The sequence below is a fragment of the Hibiscus syriacus genome, unplaced genomic scaffold (assembly GCF_006381635.1).
Source record: "Hibiscus syriacus cultivar Baekdansim isolate YM2019G1 unplaced genomic scaffold, ASM638163v2 tig00111582_pilon, whole genome shotgun sequence".
NCBI classification, from domain to species: Eukaryota; Viridiplantae; Streptophyta; class Magnoliopsida; order Malvales; family Malvaceae; genus Hibiscus; species Hibiscus syriacus.
Genome location: NW_024063126.1, coordinates 166,172 through 182,821, shown reverse-complemented (window position 1 = coordinate 182,821; position 16,650 = coordinate 166,172). Strand labels below are relative to the sequence as shown.

General features: G+C 35.2%; 1 pseudogene; it reads left to right on the top strand.

Annotated features, from left to right (window-relative positions):
- The first annotated feature begins 766 nt into the window (after nucleotides 1–766).
- On the top strand, nucleotides 767–15,654 carry LOC120165195 (annotated as a pseudogene).
- The last annotated feature ends 996 nt before the right edge of the window (nucleotides 15,655–16,650 follow it).

The window sequence follows — 16,650 nt, the reverse complement described above, 5'->3', positions numbered from 1 at the left end:
ATTAATAGATATAACATTAATTACTCAAAAAAAATAATAGATATAACATTAAAGAACTTGTCAAATATAACATCTTTAACACAACAAAAAAATAGTAGAGCATAAATTTAGAGAAAAAAAGGAGGGAGATTTTGCCCTAACAATTGTAAACAAAGTATTTAAACTACTTTTATCGTACGAACCAAGTGACCTTCATGATAAATGAATTGTTGTATTATTTGAGGATCTGGGTTTGAGCACCATGAATGTCAGAGGTGTGAGCGTTCAATATCAAAGGATTGAGAGTTATTTTTAAACATATATTGTATTATACTTGCTAGATTAATAAAAAAAACTACCTTTGTCTTGTGATAAGACTTGAACATTAATTCACTCAAGGGTTTGACAACAATACTAACATTACTTGGCCAGATTAATTTAAAAAAACTACCTCTGTCTTGTAAAAAGACTTGAACATTAATTCACTCAAGAGTTTGACAACAAAACCAACATTAAATTGACAAATTAGTTTCTTTATGCAAGAAACATAATTTAAAGAAGTTAGTTGGTGAAAGCCATGGGTCCAGCATGTCAATAAAAAAATTGTTGCATTTTTATCGAATAAAATGCAAATTAATTTCATTTATGTAATAAACATTTATAATTTTTAGAGAAGAAAGGACAGTGCAAAATTCTTAGGTCCAGCTATGACGCCTGCGTGTTTGCCCTTCAGTTAAGACTTCTGAGTTTGAGAGAGATATTTTTTAAAGGAAAAAAAATTTTGTTGCTATTTTATAAAAAAAAAGGAAACAAACAAAGAAGCAAGTAAACTCGGTTTTCTTTTGTACATACTAAGATTAAAATTTCAATTTTGAAGGTCGGATAATGAGATTCTGATTACTTTTTTTCCTCTTTGAATTGGGGTCTCGATCTGGGTTTCTTATAACTGGTTCTTTTGTATTAGATTTTGACTCTTTTCTATGAATTTTTGCTTTTGAAAGATGGAACAATCTATTTCACAACACTCATCTAATTCTTTAAGAGGGTTTCGAGTTCAAGCTCCATTGGTAAGCTCCAACGTCCCCTTTTCTATGAAATTTATGATTTTCTTAGAGATATACAGCTGATGAATGTATTGGAAACTTTATTTGAAGATTCCTCTCTGTGATTTTGGTTTTAATGTAAATTTGAAGATACCCAGATGGATAATTTACTTAATTGAGAAATTGGTGTTCTATAACATGAGACTTTGACAAGGCTTAGTGTTCTCTACAATGTGTTCTTTGTTTTTTTTTTTTTTTTTGAAAGCTTAGTTGTATTGTTTATTGATGATGGGAGTTCTGCTCTTTTCACTGACTTGTTCTTTCTTTGGGGTAGCTATTGAGTTCGAGATCAAATACTTTAGAACCAATCTATCATTGTTTTTGGCGGTAATTTGGGATTGGTTCAAAAGGAATTTGGACTAGTACTACAGTTTCTATATTATTTCTGGAAAAATCTGAGACGCAAAGTTTCTAGGAGTGAAGATGAACTCTTATATTGCGGTCATGGATTAAAGCTAATGATGCGTAAGTAGTTTTGAAATTGGTAAAATGGATGCCCTCCAATCTCAGTACAGTAGAAGAAATTGCAGAGAAAGAGCTTTCCGGCGAACTCGCACCATGGCTTCAGTAGCTGAAGCTTTAGGTAGAATTCTCATCACAATGTGGCATCTGGCACATGCCACGTTAAATTGAACAGCTTTTCGTAGAACCAAACAAATAATCAGGGTAGGAGTTGATCAACTAGTAATTTCTGATTTGTCTCAAGAAAATTTGAAAGCTTTTCTTTGGTTGTGGTCTGGAAATGATACAAATTGTTGCTTTTGTTGACATTCCTTGTTAGCTTACGAATCAGGAGTAAGGAAAGCACAATGAATAATCGATGATGCATTTGATATGAATAATTTCTTTCTTTTTCTTTTTTTTCTGTTCTACATCTTTATCATAGTCAGATGTTAGTTGTTTTTTGCAGGTTGATTCGGTATCGTGCTATTGTAAAGTGGATTCTGGATTGAAGAGAGTAGCTGAGGCAAGAAAATTTGTCCCAGGATCGAAGCTTTGTATCCAGCCTGATATCAATCCCAATGCACACACGAGTAGAAGCTCCCGCTGAGAGAGGACTCGAGTCCAGCCACCTCTCCTCCCCGACTTTCCTGATGATCTTGCCATTGCTTGTCTGATTCGAGTTCCTCGTGCTGAACACCGAAAACTCTGCATAGTTTGCAAGAGATGGTATCGCCTTCTGGCTGGTAACTTCTTTTATTCTCTTAGGAAAAGTCTTGGAATGGCAGAAGAGTGGGTTTATATCTTCAAACGTGATCGTGATGGGAAGATATCATAGAATGCGTTTGATCCTATCAATCAGTTGTGGCAGCCACTTCCTCCAATTCCAAGGGAGTATTTTGAGGCCCTTGGTTTTGTTTGTGTTGTTCTAAGTGGTTGCTACCTGTAGTTGTTTGGAGGAAAGGATCGACAAAGGAGTTCAATGAGACGTGTTATTTTCTACAGTGATCGGACAAACAAGTGGCACAGAGCACCAGATAGGCTTCGAAAACGTCATCTATTCGGTTCCTGTTTAATAAATAACTGCCTTTATGTGGCTGGCGGAGAATGTGAGGGAATTTATAAGACTTTACGATCTGCTGAAGTTTATGACCCTAACAAGAACAGATGTAGTTTTGTTCAAGATATGAGCACTGTTATGGTACCTTTCATTGGGATAGTTTATGATGGGAAGTGATTTGTAAAAGGAATGGGATTCCATCGTGAGGTTATGAGTGAAGCATACGATCCTGAATCTAATTGTAATATCCTCCATATCGGGTTAGTGATCAAATTGAAAGATTCTAAAATTCAGTGACCAAAGTAGATAAATTGAAAAGTTAAAGGATTTAATGGAAATATTTCATGTAAGATGGATTAGTAAATAAGGAAAAGTTAAGAGGGCAAATGGGTCTTTTAGCAAGGAAGATAATTAAATATTATTTGAGGTTATCTTATAACCCACGTGGAAAGCAAATGTGGGAAACAAAGTTCCAGACTTCTCTTCTTCCTCATTCTTCTTCTCCACCGTGAAGAACTAAAGCAAAGGTAATATGAATTTCTTTTGATTAATTCTTAAGAGTTAAGCATGATTTTGAATAATAAAGTTTTAGGAAAGATGATGGAAGGAAAAAGGGGCTTAGAAACTTAAAGAATAACAAGTTATGGAGGATTTAAGATACTAAGCATTTAAGTGAAAATTTGAATAGGAAAGTTTAAATGAGTTTATGAATTAAATTTGACCTGTCATGTATGAGAATAAGAAGTTATAAGTGTTAGAATTAAGTTCGGATAACATGAAAAATTTGGTATGATTCTTAGCTTTAAGAATTTGAATGAATATGGGAGATTATAAGGTGTTGGAATGATAGAAATTAGTTAAAGTGGTTATAGATGAGTTTGATAGCATAATAAGGGTTTTATACATGAAAATTTGGGTGAAGTATTGATGAATTTCGGGTGAAAATAGGTTATTCTGGGCAGGTGCATCGGTACACTATGAATAGGTACCGATACACTAAGACCAAATTTTGAAGAACAGCTACATAGTATATCGATACATTCAAGGGTGTATCGGTACATGTGTATCGATACACACAGGCATGCATCGATACATGAAAATTTTGAAGCTATTTTGGGTACCGATACACTCATAGTGTATCGATGCCCTCTAAAGGAAAAAAGTGAATATTGGTCTATTAAATTCGTTTAAGTTATTAGCATCAAATTACAATGTTTAGGCATCTGATATTTTCCTGAAAATGTATATTTATGTAGATTCTGAGCCTAAAGCAATTCCGTAACATTTGGGAAGTAAGAACGATCGAGGGAAAAACAAAGAGATCTAGGTGAGTGCATGTGCATAGCATTATTTTAGGAGCATATTCAGTTCTAGACTTGTGATAAGTCTAGATTTAATACCTTGAGGCATGACTCATTTTATATCATGAAACATTATATGAAATCATACTATGTTCATTGTGTAACATGTTTTAAATGAATATGTATGAAAAGTTATATGAGCTATGTGATGAAGATAAGGAAATGATATGTTTATGTGATATACTATGTAAATTGAGAAAAACCCATGTTAAGTAGATGAGAACTATAGGTATAGTTGGCATGCTAAGAGTAGAGGGTCTATGCAGTCCTTCGGAACATATATGTATTCTTTGGAACATGTGTGAGGTCTTTTGAGACACATACTTGATCCTTGGTATATGTATATGATTCTTAAGGAATTTATATGTGGTCCTTAGGGGCATCTTATACGACACTACGGTGTATTTCTGCACGGCACTTCGGTGCAATTCTATGTGGTACTTCGGTGCAGTTATACGAGCTATGGTGACAACATAGTGCACAACCTCACTATACTCACATACCTTAGGTTCTCAGTATGGTATCATGGGCTAGTGAACTTATTAAGAAGAATTCATGATTGTTAATTTGATAAGCTTATGGGTAAGAGAAATGGTAATGTATATTGCATTGGTTAAATATATATATGTGATCTCATTGCACTCCATATCATTCTGGCATTGTTATTATATTGCCTCACTAAGTCGATAACTTAGCGTGTGAGTGTTTCACATGTAGGATCTGAGAAAGTAAACGAGCAAGGTTAAGCAGCTGGGACAGTATCACTCCTGTAACTACCAGATCAGAAGCAACTTAATCAGTAGGTCATTTTGTTATGTAAATAAATATTGGCATGTAATCAAATAGTTAAGTTGTGTATGCTCTGAGCATTTTGGTGAACTTTGTATAAACCTATGTATATTATCATATTTTAGTAACATAAGTCCAAATGTTTTGATATTTTGTTAAGAATATTGTTTTACAAAGTCAATGTGACATCTCGGATTCGTATCTGGGTCAGGTACGGGTTGGAGGTATTACATTTAATGGTATCAGAGCTATGGTTTAGCCGATTCTAGGCATAAACCAGAGTCTAGAGTGTATTTGATTGAATACATGCCAACATACAGTGAGAACTTTTGATCTGGTATAGTAATGAGTATACTGTTTTGCTAATAGAAAGATGTGTTTATTCTTATTAGATGTCCAGACATAGTAGCTCCCAAAATGAAGTGGGAGAAGATAGGTCTGCTGAAAGCAGTAATTCACCTGCCCTGGCCAGGCAAGGTGAAGGAAAGACATCTCAGGGAGTGTATGTACAAGACCAAGATACGTTTTTCAGGACGTTGGACGCTATTCTGACGCGTCTTCAACCTCCTGCTCCATCAACTCAAAGAATGAATGCAACAAAAGAGTTGAGAGGTTTAGGAGCTCCCGAATTTAAGGGAGAAGCCGAGGAGGATCTGGTTACGGCAGATCTCTAGTTAAACGATTTGAAAATTATGTTGGATAGTCTCCACTGTTCTGACGTGGAGAAGTTGGATGGAGCAGTGTCTTTGCTAAGGGGACAAGCGGATATGGTGGATGAATGTCACCATAAGGATACCCAGTGAGCAATTGACTTGGTCTCTATTTTTGGAGGAGTTTAAACACAAATACATTGGAGATCAGTTTATTCGGTAAATAAAGCACGAGTTTATGAATTTGAAACAGACGAACCGCTCTGTATATGAGTATGAATGCGAGTTCAACAAGCTGAGTCGGTTTGCAACTGAGCTTGTGCCTACTGAAAAAGATGCTTGCGAATGGTTCGTGGAGGGCTTGCGCCCTAGGTTTAAGGAAATGCTGATAATACTGAACTTGTCCTCGTTTCAGGAGGTTATCAATCGTGCAAAAACTCTTGAAAGAGCTCAAAATGAGAGATTCGAGGATTCAAGAGTTCAGACATCTAAGAGGACGGGTGCTTCTTCTAACTCAGCACCCCCAAAAAAAGAAAAAGATTCAGGATTTCGACCTCAAACTATATCTGAATCTGTTGCATCATCTGCTAGAGGAGCAAGTAAGGCGAGAGTTAGACAGACACAATCAGTGGGATCTGGTGCTGGGAGATCTAATTAGGGTCAAGCGAGACAGTGTCAGCATTGTGGGAAAAATCATTTTGGGACATGTCGGATGGCTTCTAGAACTTGTTTTCGTTGTGGTGATGCCGTACATTTTACTCAGGATTGTCTTTTGATGGTTAGTGAGTATGCACCATCTGAGAGAGTTGGTTCTGCCTCACAGAGAGGACGAGGAAGAGGCAGAGGAAGGAACCAATCTGAATCCTCTGCACAACCTGAAGTTCGCTCAACCGCACGGGTATACAATTTAAAGATAAGAGAAGACCGTGATGATCCCGATATTATAGCAGGTATTGTCCAACTGTATGACAAATTAGTACTGGTATTGATTGATCCGGGTTCCACTTATTCTTATATTACCAGTAAATTACTAAAGCAATTGAGAATCTCATTAGAAGCTACAAGTAATGAGGTGGTAGTAACTAATCTTTTAGGGCATAGTGCTCGGGTAAACAAGGTCTGTAAGGGGTGTCCCATAAGGATTCAGGGAATTGAATTCCCTGCTAATATGATGGAACTACCCTTTGATGAGTTCGAAGTGATTCTGGGAATGGATTGGTTGTTTCGTTATTATGGGAATGTTGATTGTTGATTGAAAAAGGTAACTCTGAGAAGTTCCGAAGGAATAGAAGTAAATGTGATCAGTGAGAGAAGTAATCCTTTAGTAAATGTAATATCAGTAATGTCCGCAAAGAAGTTGATGCTACAAGGATGTTAAGGTTTTCTTGCAAATGTGGTAGATACGAGAGCTAAATAGAAAGGGTTAGATGAGATTCTGATAGTCAGAGAATTTCCTGATGTTTTTCCTGCGAAGTTGTCGGGATTACCTCCAGATAGAGAGGTAGAATTTCAAATTGAAGTAATATCGGGAACAGCTCCGATCGCAATGGCACCTTATTGGATGTGTAACCCCCCAACCCGTATCCGACCCGAATACGAGTCCGAAGTGTCACATGGACTTTTCAAACCTTGACTCTTCAGAAAAATCCCGGGAAATTTAAAACTTTATTTAAAACAAAATACAGACTTTATCAGAGTGCTCGTACTTAATGACTTATTACATGCCAACACTTTATACATAACCAAAAACATACTTTATCAAATATTTCTGATCTGATCTTTTGGTAAGGAAAACTGACCTGTCTTGCTCCGCATCACTCCTTACTCTTCTCGAAACCTACGTGTGAAACAATCACACGCTAAGTCGAAGACTTAGTGAGGCATAACCACTTATAATGCACTTTAAAACCTATATTGATACATGCATGGTTTGTTCTATCATGTTACAGCAAGTTCATGCATTTTTCATATCGTATAAAATCATATCAGAATAATTGCAGTAAATACATGCATACACATAATTCATCATTAACAGTTTATCATATAATCACATACTATTTCAATCAAACACTATACACACACAATATCATATATTTCTATAGCATTTATCATACCACTAACTTATATTTGTTCATATCTCTGGATTAGCCCATGTACATATGTGAGAACTATCGATATGTGAGTCTATAGAGGTTGTGCACTATGCTGTCACCACAGCTCGTATAAATGCACCGAAGTGCCCCGTAGAATTGCACCGAAGTGCCCGTAGAATTGCACCGTAGTGCCGTAGATTGATGTCCATAAGGACCACGTAGAATTCCTTAAGAATCATATATATACTATGGATCAAGTATGTGTCTTTCAAGACTTCACACAGGTTCCAAAGGATATACATATGTCCTAAAGAACCGAATAAACCCTCGACTCTTGGCATGCCAACTATACCCCTAGCTCTCATGACACATAACATGGGCGTTATCATTTATTTCATTTCAAATATACACATAAACTTGTAATTCACTTTCACATATCACGTATCACATAGCTTCTTTTCATATGATCACATAGTCACGTAGTTCACTTACCCGTAGATCATTTCCATATAATTCACATGTCACATATGTCATGTTTTCCTATAATTTCTATCATTTCTCACCCAATCACCTTTATTCATATAAACATACTTATCATATCTTGTTCACCTAAAATCATATACTTCATATAATATATCGAAACACCTAGAACACTTTCACGTAGCTTATAGTCATAAGTTTTGTCTCGTATCATATACTTGTTTTCACATATATATTTCCTATCAATTCTTATGCCATCACATAATTCCTTTAACATACATAACATATCATGTAACATTATAATAGAAATACTTATAAGTCATATCACTTAAAGCACATATACTTATAGTCACATTGCTTATATCTTAATCGTATGCCTTCTCTTAAACATATATATTCACATGTTCAGGTAATTCACCATTTCATCACATAATTGGGTATTCATATAACTCATTTCATTTCATTTCATATCTATCTATATATATATCCTCAAGATTATCCTAATATAAATCATATAGCACTCTTATATTTCGTATTCATCTAGGGCAGACTTATAAACATATCTCACTTCTATTATTTCTATATATAATCTAATCTGTTACTTAATTCAATTTCTTATAGCTCTTATAATCTTCTCATATAACTTCACAAATTTCTATCATTCAACCCATGTGTTATAGTTTTATTTAACCTATGAATCTTTCCCATCTAGCTTATCTTATACGTTCATCTTATCATTTATGTTCAAATCCCCTAGTTGGTGTACTATTTTCACTTCATCTATAGATCATATTATCCAGTTTATTTCACTTATCATATAAAATATAATTATATTTTACTATGATCACATAGTTTATATCTCATACTTTGCTTTCTCATGTTCACCTATATCATGTCATATGGCTCATATCTTTCTCATGCAGTCACATAGTTCAGTTTCACATATGTATATATATATACCTTATATAGCACATACTTCTCATAACATTACATTCAAAAGCATGTCAACACATATATTCATGCATACATACATTCATGTCATTCATATACGTATAATCATATATTCATGCATTCCAACATAGGAAATAGACTTGTCGCAAGTCTTGTTTCCATTTAGCACCATAAACTAACTAATATGCACTCACCTGGCCTCACTAGCCAATTCCAATCTCTTATCTTTCCCTTGATCGATCTTACTTGCTAAACGTTCCGGAATTGCTTTATGCGTAGAATCTACATAAATGTACATTTCGAGACCATCATTAGATACTTACACCTTGTAATTGGATACTATCAATTTAAACGAACTTATTAAATCCATATCCCCAATTTCCTTTAGGGGGAATCGGTTCCCCCCCATGGGGTATCGGTTCCCCTATGACATACTGGAAATTCTTGTTCGTTTGAAGGGGTATCGGTTCCCCTTGAATGGGTACCGATTCCCCTTGCCCAGAAATCATATTTTCAACCCGAAAATTACTTCATTTCCTCTCAAACACTTCATATATCATCCCTTTTCATCCTTAACTCTAGTACACATACTTAAACCAATCTATATTCATTTATTTCATCTTAAACCTCAAAATTCTATCTTCCATATAAGATTCAAAAATCATACCAAATTTCCAATGTGTTCTAATTCCAATTCTAACACTTCCTACCTCTTAATTTAATCCTTGACAAGTCAAATTCAACTTCACAATCTATTAACTCCTTCCATATCAAAATTCACTTAAAAACTCATTTTCTTAATTTCTCATAACTTGTTAATCTTTGATGTTTAAGCCCCCTAAAGCTTTCCTTAATCTTTCTTAATATCCCAAGAATCAAAACAAGCTTTAAAACGAAAGAATTAACCAACTAAAGACTCACTTACCTTATACCAAGCTTCACGGTGGAGAGGAGGAAGAAGAAGACTGAAGAATGCTCTGGACTCTTCTTCATACGTGCTTATTACCCTTAAAAAAAATTATAAAAAATCTTTCTGGTCAAATGACCATAATACCCTTAATTTCCTTTAATAATTACCAAATAACCTTCAATATATATTCAAATAATCATTGAATTCTTTCATTCTTCTACTTTAGTCACCAAATTCTGAAACTTTACAATTTGGTCACTAACCCGGTATTGCGGATGTTACAAATCTCCCCTCCTTCTAAAAAAATTCGTCCTCGAATTTTTCACTAAACAACTTAGTAAGAACATATCTTCTAATGTTCTTATGTTACTTCTTTTACTTAATCCTTCTTTCTCTTAGTTCTTCAACTACCTTTTTCCTTTATACATCTTTATCATGTTACTTATCCTATAACCAATAGCATCAGTTCTTATCACTCAAAATCCTTAATCAATCAAATTCTTTATCAATCTTTAATTACCTTATAACCATACCAAACTTGTATTTCGTCATCATTTGACCAAAATACAACTTTAAATCTTTTTCAATGTGTCTATATCAAAAATTGTCCTATGTACTTCCATAGCTTAATAATCAATTGCAAGAGTTGTTAGAGAAGAGATTTATTCGACCAAGTGTGTCGCCTTAGGGAGCTCCAGTTTTATTTGTTAAGAAGAATGATGGGTCAATGCGTCTCTGTATTGATTATCGATAGCTTAATAAGGTGACCATCAAGAATAAATATCCCCTTCCTTGCATTGACGACTTGTTTGATCAGTTAAAGGGAGTTTCGGTATTCTCGAAGATTGACTTACGTTCTGGTTATCATCAATTGAAGATTCATGAAAAAGACATTCCGAAGACCGCTTTTAGAACGAGATATGTCCACTATGAATTCATCGTAATGCCATTTGGAGTAACGAATGCACTTGTTTCTTTCATGGATCACATGAATAGGATATTTCAACCCTATTTGGATCAGTTTGTATTTGTTTTTATTGATGACATATTGGTATACTCGAAATCTCATGAAGGACATAGTACTCATCTGAGGATAGTCTTACAAATCCTCAGAGATAAGAAACTTTAGGCCAAATTGTCCAAATGTGAGTTTTGGCTTAATGAAGTGATTTTCCTTGGGCATGTGATCTTGGCATATGGGATTCAGGTGGATCCTGAAAAGATAAAAGCTATTCTGGAATGGGAGGTCCCAAAGAATGTATCGGAAGTTCGGAGTTTCCTTGGACTTGTCGGTTATTATCGAAGATTCGTTAAGAATTTTTCAATGATAGTGCTGCCTTTAAAAAAGCTGATAAGAAAGAACGTACCATTTGTTTGGACGTTGGAGTGTTAAGAAAGTTTCAATGCTTTAAATAAAATTTTGACAGAAGCTCCCGTATTGGTTCAACCTGAAACAGGTAAGAATTTTGTAATGTACAATGACGCGTCTCATAATGGGTTGGGGTGTGTATTAATGCAAGAAGGGAAGGTGGTAGCGTATGCATCGAGACAGTTGAAACCACATGAAAAGAATTACCCCACCCATGATTTAGAAATGGCTGATGTAGTGTTCGCTCTCAAGATTTGGTGTCACTACCTATATGGAGAATGTTGTTACTTGTATACGGATCATAAGGGCTTGAAGTATCTGATGACTCAAAAAGAACTTAATTTGAGGCAGAGAATATGGGTAGAATTCTTAAAGGATTATGACGTTGTCATTGATTTTCATCCTGGAAAGGTTAACGTGGTAGTAGATGCTTTGAGTAGGAAGACGTTTGTAGATTTACGAGCTATGGATGCAAGATTATCTTTGACTGAAGATGGTGGTCTATGTACAGAGTTAAAGCTTAAACCAACATGGCTAGATAAAATTGGAGAACTACAAAGTAAAGATGAAATGTGTTTGAAAAGAATAGAGCAATTGAAGAATGGAAAGGACAAAGATTTTGAGGTTAAGTCAGATGAGAATTTGTATTATAAGGGAAGAATTGTGATACCTGACAATGAAGAGTTGAAGAAAGATTTATTGACAGAGGCTCATTGTATTCCCTTGACAATGCACTCGGGTGGAACCAAGATGTATATGGATTTGAAGGATCGGTATTGGTGGCCAGGGATGAAATGAAGCATCACCAAATTTGTGTCTAAGTGCTTAACATATCAACAAGTTCAAGTCGAACATCAAGTTCCGTCAGTATTATTGCAACCACTTTTCATTCCTCAATGGAAATGGGAAAATGTGACTATGGATTTTGTTTCGGGGTTACCCTTGACTCCGAACAAAAGAGATTCAGTCTGGGTAATTGTTGATCGATTGACTAAGTCAACACATTTTCTTCCTGACAGAACTGATTTATCTATGGAAACATACGCAGAATTGTATATTAGAGAAATTATTAGATTGCATGGAGTACCTATTTCTATAGTTTCTGATCGAGACCCTCGATTCACCTCGAGATTCTAGAAATACTTGCATTGAGCATTGGGGACTCGCTTAAATTTTAGTACGACCATTCACCCTCAGACTGACGGGCAATCAGAGATGACAATTCAAATCTTGGAAGATATGTTGAGAGCATGTATAATCGAGTTCAAAGGGTCGTGGGAGAAGTACCTACCATTGGCAGAATTCGCTTACAATAATAGTTATCATTTCAGTATCAAGATGGCACCCTATGAGGCATTATATGGGAGGAATGTCGTACGCCATTAACTGGTATGTGCTCAAAGATCGAAGCGTTCTTGGTCCGGATTTGATTCAAGATGTGGAAGAGAAAGTTTGAGAAATTCAGAATAACCTCAAAGTGGCATTTGATCGACAAAAGTTCTATTTTGACCTTAAAAGAAAAGAGATTGAATTTGAAGTGGGAGATAAAGTGTTTTTGAAGGTATCTCACTGGAAGAAAGTATTACGGTTTGGTCGGAAAGGGAAGTTAAGTCCTAGATTCATCGGGCCATATGAGGTTGTTAAGAGGATAGGACCAGTGGTATATCAGTTATATTTTCCACCAGAAATGGAGAAAATTCATAATGTCTTCCATGTGTCCATGTTGCGGAGGTATAGGTTTGATCCCTCTTATATCGTTACACCAGAACAAGTAGAAGTCCAACCTGATTTGACCTATGAAGAAGAAACAGTGAGAATATTAGCTTATGAAGTCAAAAAGTTAAGGAATAAAACGGTTTCGTTGGTAAAAGTGCTATGGAGAAATCATAAGGTAGAAGAAGCCACGTGGGAACGTGAAGAAGATATGCGACTTCAATACCCTCATCTGTTCGTGCAATGAAAATTCGAGGATGAATTTTCTTAAGGGGGAGATTTGTAACATCCTCTATACCGGGTTAGTGGTCATATTAAAAGATTCCAAAATTCAGTGACCAAAGTAGTTAAATTTAAAAGTTAAAGGACTTAATGGAAATATTTCATGTATGATGGATTAGCAAATAAGGAAAAGTTAAGAGGGAAAATGGGTCTTTTAGCAAGGAAGATAATTAAATATTATTTGAGGTTCTCTTATAACCCACGTGGAAAGCAATTACGGGAAATAAAGTTCCAGACTTCTCTTCTTCCTCATTTTTCTTCTCCACCATGAAGCATTAAAGCAAAGGTAAGATGGATTTCTTTTGGTTAATTCTTAAGAGTTAAGCATGGTTTTGATTAATAAAGCTTTAGGAAAGATTATGGAAGGAAAAAAAAGACTTGGAAACTTAAAGAATAGCAAGTTATGGAGGATTTAAGATACTAAGCATTTAAGTGAAAACTTGAATAGGAAGGTTTAAATGAGTTTATGAATTGAATTTGACTTGTTATGTATGAGAATAAGAAGTTATAAGTGTTAGAATTAAGTTTGGATAACATGGAAAATTTAGTACGATTCTTAGCATTAAGAGTTTGAATGAATATGGGAGATTATAAGGTGTTGGAATGATAGAAATTAGTTAAAGTGGTTATAGATTAGTTTGATAGCATAATAAGGGTTTTATACATGAAAATTTGGGTGAAGTATTGATGAATTTCGGGTGAAAACAGGCTATTCTGAGCATGTATATCGGTACACTATAAATAGGTACCGATACACTATAAATGGGTACCGATACACTAAGACTAAATTTTGAAGAACAACTACATAGTGTATCGATATATTCAGGGGTGTATCGATACATGTGTATCGATCCACACAGGCATGCATCGATACATGGAAATTTTGAAGCTATTTTGGGTACCGATACACACATAGTGTATCGATACCCTCTAAAGGAAAAAGTGAATTTAAATTCGTTTAAGTTATTAGCATCAAATTACAATGTTTAGGCATCTGATATTTGCCTGAAAATGTATATTTATGTAGATTCTAAGCCTAAAGTAATTCCAGAACATTTGGGAAGTAAGAACGATCGAGGGAAAAGTAAAGAGATCTAGGTGAGTGCATGTGCATAGCATTATTTTAGGAGCATATTCAATTCTAGACTTATGATAAGTCTAGATTTAATACCTTGAGGCATGACTCATTTTATATCATGAAACATTATATGAAATCATACTATGTTCATTGTGTAACATGTTTTAAATGAATATGTTTGAAAAGTTATATGAGCTATGTGATGAAGATAAGGAAATGATATGTTTATGTGATATACTATGTAAATTGAGAAAAACCCATGTTAAGTAGATGAGAACTATAGGTATAGTTGGAATGCCAAGAGTAGAGGGTCTACGCAGTCCTTCGGAACATATATGTATTCTTTGGAATATGTGTGAGGTCTTTTGAGACACATACTTGATCCTTGGTGTATATATATATGATTCTTAAGGAATTTCTATGTGGTCCTTAGGGACATCTTATATGACACTACGGTGCATTTCTACATGGCACTTCGGTGCAATTCTACGTGGTACTTCGGTGCAGTTATACGAGCTGTGGTGATAGCATAGTGCACAACCTCACTATACTCACATACCTTAGATTCTCAGTATGGTATCATGGGCTAGTGAACTTATTAAGAAGAATTCATGATTGTTAATTTGATAAGCTTATGGGTAAGAGACATGGTAATGTATATTGCATTGGTTAAATATATATATGTGATCTCATTGCACTCCATATCATTCTGGCATTTTTATTATATTCCATTGTTATTATTATATTGCCTCACTAAGTCGATGACTTAGCGTGTGAGTGTTTCACACGTAGGATCCGAGAAAGTAAACGAGCAAGGTTAAGCAACTGGGACAGTATCACTCCTGTAACTACCAGATCAGAAGCAACTTAATCAGTAGGTCATTTTGTTATGTAAATAAATGTTGGCATGTAATCAAATAGTTAAGTTGTGTATGCTCTGAGCATTTTGGTGAACTTTGTATAAACCTATGTATATTATCATATTTTAGTAATATAAGTCCAAATGTTTTGATATTTTGTTAAGAATATTGTTTAAAAAGTCAATGTGACATCTCGGACTCGTATCCGGGTCGGGTACGGGTTGGGGGTGTTACACTAATTCCTGGTCTCCTGTTAGTAGTGGAATGATTTCTGGTTGGCGCAACCCTAGTGTGTCTTTAAATGGACAGTTCTACGCCCTATATTGGCGTGATGGATGCAAGCTTAGGTTGTACGATGGAGCCACAGATTCATGGAATAAATTTATTGATAGTAAGCTTCATTTAGGAAGTTCTCGAGCCTTGGAGGCTGATGCCCTTGTTCATTTGAGGACTTTTTACAAATATATGGTCAAGTATAGCAGGCCGAAGTGGCGTGAGAAGTCATGTTGTTCATTTTCAGGTGCTTCAAGTATGAGGAGGGGGATTAAGATTTATTTATCCATGTTGAAATTTCCTTCCTCGTTTAGAATCGTCATGCCTCGGTGTTCGGATTTCAAATGTCCATTCATTAATATCGACGGTGACCAACCAGGGGAGGGAATTGATTAAGAATGCTCGTGATTGACTCGAAGAAGTGGAACAATGAAGTCGTCGTCCAAGGGAAGTTTACAGATGTTGAAGACCGGCGTGGATGTCATCCCATGGTGCATTGCAGTGCAGGTGAGGTGGTTCGCCATTGATGAGGTTAGTTCTTTACATTCATGAGGGAGCAAATTCTTGTAAATGTTGGTGATTTGGGGTTTAAGACTTTTTGTAGCATATAATCTTTGAGTGAAGTGGCGGGGGTACTTGTATTAGAGCCTTTAGACACTGATCTTAAATTTAATCTTTGAACAACCCTAAAGTTCAATGTCTTTCGAGGATTAAGATGTTATTAACTAGTGTTGGAAACACGTTAATAATTGATTAGCGGAAGATACAACAAATGTCTCGGGCATAATCATTATTAGCCTCTTTAATCACTGTTACTGTTGGAAATCAAATGAAAAAACATAGGTCAATTGTTTTTGTCTGAAAATTCATCAATGATGCATGCGCTGAGCGTGCCGCCTTCCCCCATTAGTCTGCCATCGGTCGTCATGGAGAGAGCCAGAAGACATCTATGTTTAAACTTCTAGTAATCATAAAATTATTATTTAATCTTAATCAACTTATAAACTATAAAATCAAAATTTATTAATTATAATTTAATTTGAATCATTTTGACTTCGACTAGTTAGACATTGATTCTTTACTCTTAAAAGGTTGATATTTATTTATTTCAAGTCGTCAACTTATATCCTCAGGGGATTCTTGTTATATGTGCGCGATTTTACATAAAAATATTTATAATTATATTAAGAGTGCTTTTGATAGATTAAGTATAAATATGCTTGCAAATACGTGAAAGAATTAACTTGTTTTATTTGTT